The 7,707-nt window shown below is 48.5% G+C and overlaps 1 pseudogene; it reads left to right on the forward strand.

Annotated features, from left to right (window-relative positions):
* The first annotated feature begins 1,479 nt into the window (after positions 1–1,479).
* Positions 1,480–2,866, forward strand: LOC102004690 (annotated as a pseudogene).
* The last annotated feature ends 4,841 nt before the right edge of the window (positions 2,867–7,707 follow it).

Consider the following 7,707-nt stretch of genomic DNA (forward strand, 5'->3'; position numbering starts at 1 on the left):
TTGGTGGGGAAGATCCTGTGTCCTGCACTGGCTCTGTGGCCTTTCGGAAGCCAGTTTCCTCATCAACAAAGTGAAGATAAGAGCAACTCAGAAGGAGGCTCCAAAGGTGAAATAAAATAGTTTGAAATGTGTCCAGGGACCAGCACCACATTGGCATTCCGTGAAAACTTCCGAGATGTCATAAAACGAGTTGAAAACCATGGAGCTACTCAAGCTTCAAGGACAAGATCACTTCTTCCAGTCCTAAATACATTTATTTCTCCTTCATCTATTTTCCAGCTAGGGCCTCTCTTTGTAATAATCATTAGCTTTTTCCATAACAGCAAATTCAAGACTTCGTTTCTGTCTTAGACCATTTTCTGTCCTTACTAAAACAATACCTCAGCCTGCGTAAGCAAACAGGTTTAATGTTGAGATACCCCATCAATGCATCAATTATGTGAATAGGTGAATCCATTCAGGAGAACAGAGCCCCAATCACCTCTTAAAGGTCCCAACGTGCACATCTCTTAATATCTCAGAATGGGGGTTAATTATAACATGTGTTTTGGGGTTGGGGTAAACCATATTCAAGGCATAGTAGCTGCCTTGGCTTCCAGACTTACAGATGTGCTCTGCAGTCTTGAGCTGTCATTGCCTCCCTTCTCTACTTCCTGCTCTCCCCTCCCTCCTCTTCTTTCCTGTCATCTGCCTTTGTCATTGTGTCCATGAGGTTGCCACGAGGCTACCTGGGTCGCCCACACTCTCTTCCTCCTCCCAGCTAGGTGCACCCTAAAAAGAATATGTGCTGGGCAGACTTTCGGGGAGTGGTCCCCTACGTCCCCTCAGGGTCTCTGAGCACTTGGGCAGTGGCTAGTACCACTGGGTGGAGGAGACTGGTTTTATGTGGCTGTGTGAGCTCTGGCGGAATCAGCATAAGGACGATGGGATGTCTGCTCTGGACATTCTCCTGAAGAATGCGCTGCCTGCTGTTCTCAGGGAGACAGTAAACATCCACTTGTGCTTTAGGAGGACAGGTGAGGAAGGCTGTGCACGGAGTGAGTCTGGCAGATTTCAGCTGAGCTTCATGAAATTTGCAAGCCTTGTCCTGCAGACCACCTGGGGGTTGAGATTTCCCATGGACACCTTTAGTTCTAGTTTTAGCTCCATTTAGATAAGAGATCACTGGAGTCTGAGATGTCAAGACCTTTGCCCTGGCAGGACGTGGGAGAGGATAGCGGTTGCTATAGCAGGGTCAGAGGCAGGGGACTCTGGTTCTAGGTGGGCTGCTGTTCCAGGTGCAGAAGCTGGAAGCTGCAGTCACAGCAGGGGCAAATGATCCCAGAAGCAGGAGGCCCAAGGAGAGGTGGGTCATTACTGCAAATGGCCACTGGTGTTTATTGTACCCATGATGTCTTGTGTATAAAAGTAAAATTAGAAAACACAGCAACAATGTTCAGCCATGCACAGCAGCCCCAGCTATCTGACTTCAGGTGAAAGATGGCTAATACATAAGTGAGTGTCCCAGTGGGAGATGTAGTCGTGGTACCCACTAAAGGAAACAAAGGGAAGAACCCCGAAGACACTAAAACCCAAGTGATCTTGCAATTGCAGCCAGTGCAACAAGGGATTTATGAACTCGAGTTGCAGAACAACATGGCAGTTGTAGCAGTAGAAACTCACAGGATACACGAAATTGAGGCAGGAATTGATGCAAGCACTATAGAAGCAAATGAGGACATGGAACATGCTTAGCCCATAACTTCTGGGGAGAGCAAAGCCATCCTTCTCTGGAAGAAATCTGTGTGTCCAGGAGCAAATGTGAAGTGTTTCAGGTTTCAGGCTCAGCTGATCAGCCCCAAGCATGTTGTTCACCTGGCTGGCCAGTCTGTGCTGAAGGACTGAACAAGGGCCATTCATTCGGGTGGAATCATGCTCAGGAAAATGATGGACTCCGGACAGACTGATTTTTTGCCAGCACAACAAAGTGTGCTGCAGTATCTACAGAAGCAACAAGTTTGATCTTCTAGTTAGCAGCGCAAAAACTCCAGTGCCAGGACAGCAGACAAGTGGGGTGCCGACACCCACCTCAGCCAACGGTGGCATCACACAGGTCTCAGTCTCATAGTGCGTGGAGAAGGCGAGGATTGAATGGAACCTGGACCTTGCCGCTACTGTCACCATGGACACAGAGGAGGATGTGAAGAGAGACCGCGGGGAAATTTCAGAGGACACTTTGATGTCCTGGAAAGGAATGGCTGGTGTAGGGCTGATGGAAGAGGTGGGCTGCAGTACCCAGAAGGAAGGAGAGGAGCTGCTCAGGGGATTTCAGCAGCAGCTCCTCCAGGCTCCCTTTCAGGTCACAGAGGCTGCTGTCCTCAACAGTGTCACACGTATATTTGGCCTGATGGACACGCTCAGGAAGGTCCTGGACAACAGAAGAAACCAAGTAGAGTAGGGAAGAGCGGTTTCTCTATACCCTGACAGGGTGTTATCAGATCTGAGCACTGGAGAAGTTACAGTGTAGAACCTGACTCACCAGCAGTCACCAAGGTTAAAACGGACACTCGGAAAAGGAGTAGTGCTGGGCCTGTAATGAAAAAGCAACTACATGGCCCATCAGAAGATTTTTGCCCTGGACCAAGTCCTGTAACCTTAAACTTGGAACAAAGAGCAAAAGAAGCAAGCCCAGGATCATAGGCTGAAATCCCAGACCGTTCAAAATGTGATACAGGTTGGTCTCCACCGCTGTCCTGTGCCCTTCTCCTGCTGTCCAGCGGCAGCCCCAGGTCACAGTCATCTTGCTATCACCATCACCCACGGGCTCAGTCATTTTCCATGGGCCATCTTCCATTGGCCGCATCCAGCCAGATCTCCAGCCCTGTGACTGTCACACACTGCCTTCTGGCCTTCATTTTTAGAAAAGAAAATGCAAAAACAAATGTTTTAGACCCAGACAGCCTAGCATTGGAATTCAGATTCTGTGGCTTCTGGCTTCGAATCTCTGAAACCTGACTTTCCTCCTAGGTTCCTGCCTTTCCTACAGAATTACATAGGACTGTGTAACAGCCAGAGCACACAGCAGGCACTTAACGAATGCTAACTTCTTTCTCTGCGTTTGGCTTACCTTTTACAGAATTCTCCTAACAGACCCTCGGACATAGGCAGGGAAGATATTTTCGTTCTCATTGCAGAGGTGAGAACTGGGGTTCAGAGAAGTGTAATGATTTGCATGAGATCCGGGGGGCTGAGCCCGTGAGTGGTGGTGATAATGAGATGACTATGACCTGGGGTTGCGCTGGATAGCAGGAGAAGGACTCAGGACAGTATTGGCCCCAGAAGTTCTGACCACATATAAAACTGCTACCAAACTGGCTCTCCTGGGTTTTAATCCTGGCCCAACTTGCACTAGTTGAGCCTCAGCTTCCTCATCCACAAGCTAGGATTAGGGAGTCAGTACCCCAAGGTTTATCATGAGGATAAGTGCACTAGAACACAAAGTGGTAGCCCTGCTACTGTAACACTGAGCCAATAGGAGGAACTCTCTCGGGTCTGTTTTGGGATTTCCTTTGAGCATTCTGCGCACTGTCCTTCAGAGTTTCAGAGGTCCTGCATGTTAGCTCGAGGACAAGGGAGTTAGTCACTACCCACCTATGTCAAGCTACTTCTCCCTGGTCCCGAGAGTGCTGTGTTAGAAACCTTGGTTGGCCTCCCCAGAGCCAGGCGCCTGCCTGTGACCACTCCACGTCCACACCTGAGCTTGCATCAGCCCTGTCCCCGTGTGGCTCTGCCTGGCTGCCTGCGGCTCCAAGAGAGCATGCTCTTTATATTCAGGTGGCGACTGACAGGCTCCAAAAATTGATTTATATCCATGGTAACTGTCACCCAGGTGAATGGTGAGAAACGACAGTCCGTCCTTTCCATTCATATCAAACGGAACCAGGGCCCAGAAACCGTTAGGCCCAGCTCTCCCTCTGGCCAGCCATCCCTGGCTGGGCTCCTTGAGGATGATGTGTGTGCGTCTCCCCTTCGCCTCTCTCCGTGAATCCCTGGCCGGCAGCTTGAGCCTGTGAGCCTGCGTGGGCAGCAAGCTGGGACTGCAGACCCGGAAGGCTGGCTTCACGGGTAAGGGCCGGGACATTCCGGAGTGCTGGTCCACCTCTCCAGAGGGCCGGAGATGGCTTGGAGAGTCTTTGTGCAGTGAACAGTCATCTGCATTTCCTAGAGAAGGGGTTGGAGGGATGCGTGTGGGGTCCCCAGTCAACTTTCTTTTGGTGAGAAGACACAGTCTCTCTTTTCACTCAGAAGCTTGGTTAATGTCTTTGCTGAGCTATTCTTTTCTGACTGGTTTTCTTTCCCTTTTGTTTCTAATGCCTTATTTGCAGGGAGAGTGAGAGAGACAGAGACAGAGACAGAGAGAGAGACAGACAGTGAGTGATGTGAGACCTAAGTTTTCTAAATTTGTTATTTGGTTGTGTTCAAGGTCTGGGCCAGTTGCTTTGGAAATTTCAAACGGCTTCGAGCCGGAATTTTGCCATGTGTATTCTTTAAAACTCTGGTCTTAAGAAATGCTTCATGGACAGGTAGGTCTCCACGGTCACACAGATTTGGAAATCCCTTCGCACTGCCCCTCTGTTGGAGTAGCACAGTACTTACTGAATTTCCAAAGCCCTGAGATGGGGTGGAGCTAAGACACTAGCGCAGCATTACCCTCATGCTTCCCAAATTACCTTTACACAGGGCTGCCTCTTCCTTTTTACGTTCAGGTTTGTTCCACAGAACACAGCTGGGGAGAGCCTGGGCTGAGAGGCTCACTGGCCCTGGGGCAGGAGTGGCCAAGGCATGATTCCAATCTGTAGCTGTAGCCATCAGACCCAGCTGGAATCCAAGGAAATGGGTCTTCCATTTCCCACATTCTCCAGTTCCTCAGCTGTCATGGTTTTCGCTGGGTCTGAGGAAGGCGAGGTGGGAGGAGACTGGATCCTAGGATGGTACCATCAGGCTTCTGAACTCTTTCTCAGGATGGCGAAGTCGCTGCCTCCTGTGAAAGCCAGTTGTTAGAGCCCACTGTTAAGCTGATCCTGCTGTGCACAGTTAATTAGTGTCCCAGCCCTTGGAGCCACTGGGCCAAGCCCAAGGCCTCAGGGCTCTATGCTCTAAGTGGCTGAATGGCACCCCATGATCTGTGTCTTCCCCACTGCTCACACACTGACCTGGAGGCCCTCACCGCCACACCGGTGATGGCGAGAAGCAGAGCATTGCCCTCCCCGCCTGCTCAGCAGCCCTGGTCCAGATGGGTCACGTCTGTCCCTGCCTGCTCGCCTTCCTCTGAAGGTGGCAACTGTTATGTGTTGAGAAAAGTTCTTTAAGGTTTACACCAACGATGTGATTTGTGTTCACCTGGGTCAAATCTGTTTTTCAGGCTGGTGAGCAGGATTTGTCAGGCTTTCTGTTTCAGGCACGACATTTTCCTCGGCAGGTGGGTCTCTGAGTAGATTCAGAGTCTCATTGCAAATCTGTCCCAGCGAGCTGTCCCTCACAGCCGTCCATGGCCAGGCCTCACTGGCACACAAGGGATGCGCAGCACTGTGGCCGGAGGGCGTCAGGTTCACTGTCCAGTGGCTCAAAGGCTCAACTGTGCTCCTTTGTCCCTTGACAGTGTCCAGTTACAGGGGTTTGCTGGGGGTTTGGGGACCCTGTTGTAGGAAAGAGTAGCCTGTTGTATTGATAGGCTATTTTAATTCTTTCCTTGTCCTTTCTTCACTTTTTGTTTCCTGTGTCTCTGTCTCTCTGTGTCTGTCTCTCTTTCCCCTTCCCTCCCTCTCTCCCTTTCTGTTTGCAGAACTTTTCCCACTCATCTTTTTAGGGTAGGTCTAATGGTGACAAATTCTGTTTCCTTCATCTAAGAATATCTTCATTTAAAAAAATTTTGTTTTGAGACAGGGTCTCACTATCCAGTTCAGGCTGGCCTTGAACTCACTCACAGTGATCCTCCTCCTGCCTCCGCCTCCTGAGGGCTGGGACTACAGGTATGCTCATCTAAGAATATCTTCATTTGATCTTCATTCTTGAAGAATACTTTGGCTGGTTGTGGAATTCTGGGTTGACATTTTCCTTTCAATGTCTGAAAAATGCAGGGCTACTTTCTTTAGGCCTGTGTGGTTTCTGGTGGGAAATGCACTGTTACCCATCATGCAGGCCTCTGTGGACAATGAGTCATTTCTCATGTTGTTTCATGACTCCTTGGGATTTAGTTTTCCGGATATTGATTATGGTAGATCTTTTTTTTTTTTTCCCCAGTACTGGAGATTGAAGCTAGGAAGTTCTGAGCTACACCCTCAGCCCTTTTTCAAAAAGGCCCATGCTGGCTTTGAACCTCCAATTCTCCTGCCTCAGCCTCTCAAATAGCTAAGTGTGCCACCCTAGCTGGCTAGTTATGGTATATCTTTTTTATTTCTGTTTTTTGAGACAGGGTCTTGCTCTGTAATTGAGGCTGGCCTTAAACTCTTACGTAGCCCAGTCTAGCCTCAAACTCACAGCAGTCCTCCTGCCTCAGCCTCCCAAATGCTGGGATTATAGGCAGGTGCCACCACACCAAGAAGTTATGGTATATGGGTGTTCAGCTTCTTGAACTCGGAGATTAGTATCTTTTACCAGATTTGGAGAGTTTTCACCCAGTTTCTCTTGAACATTTATTTCAGCACTACATTCTTTCTCCCATCCTTGAATTCCTGTAAAACAAATGTTAGAGCTTCTCTTGTAGTTTCACACATCCCGGAGGCTCTGCTCATTTCCTTTCAGTCTATCTGCTGTTCCTATGGGATAATTTCAATGGTTCTGTCTTCAAGTTCACTAATTTATGTTGAGTTACCCATTTCAGTTGTGTTTTTCAGTTGTAAAATTTCCATTTGTTTCTTCTTTATATCTTTATTTATTTATTTATTTATTTATTTTTTGCCCTGAGGATTGAACCCAGAACCTTTGCACTAAGTTACATCCCCACCCCTTTCCATCCCGTCTTTATTCTTTTATTTTACTTTTTTTTTTTTCTTTTTGAGACAGGGTTTCGCTACGCAGTTCAGGCTGGGTTTGAACTCACTTTGTAGCCCAACCTGGCCTGAAACTCCCAGTGATTCTCCTGCCTCAGCTTCCTGAGTGCTGGGACATGTGCCACCATGCCAGCCGCTATTCTTTTACGTTGAGAAAGGGTCCTGCTAAATTGCCCAGAAAGGGCTCAAATTTGTATTCTCCTGCTCCAGCCTCCCAGAGTGCTGGGATTATGGACCCACACCCAGTTTATATCCTCCGCTTCTTTGGTGTGACTCTTTTTTCAAAACTATGTTTGAAGCATGTTCATAATTGCTCACCGAAACATTTTCATGATGCATTTCCCCACCAGGCCCTGAGGACACAGCCTTATACTGCTGTGCCTGGGTCTGGTCCCCACTGCGCCCTGCTGAGTACACACATGGAAATGTGTACGGATCCGAAGCGGGTGCAACATAAACTTATTGAATTTTACACACTGGAAATGTGAAAGCATTTTAAGCATTTCCTTTGCATATTCTCAATATATGTTTCTAATTGTTTTGTTCTCATGGTTTTTTTGGGGGGAGAGCAGTGTCGCTGTGTAGCCGAGGCCAGCCTTGAATGCATTGCTCCTCCTGCTTCATCCTCCTACATGCTGGGATTACAGGCATGTGCCACCATGTCTGAAAATTTATGCAG

This window comes from Chinchilla lanigera, unplaced genomic scaffold (assembly GCF_000276665.1).
Source record: "Chinchilla lanigera isolate Chin_1 unplaced genomic scaffold, ChiLan1.0 scaffold00068, whole genome shotgun sequence".
Taxonomy (NCBI): Eukaryota; Metazoa; Chordata; class Mammalia; order Rodentia; family Chinchillidae; genus Chinchilla; species Chinchilla lanigera.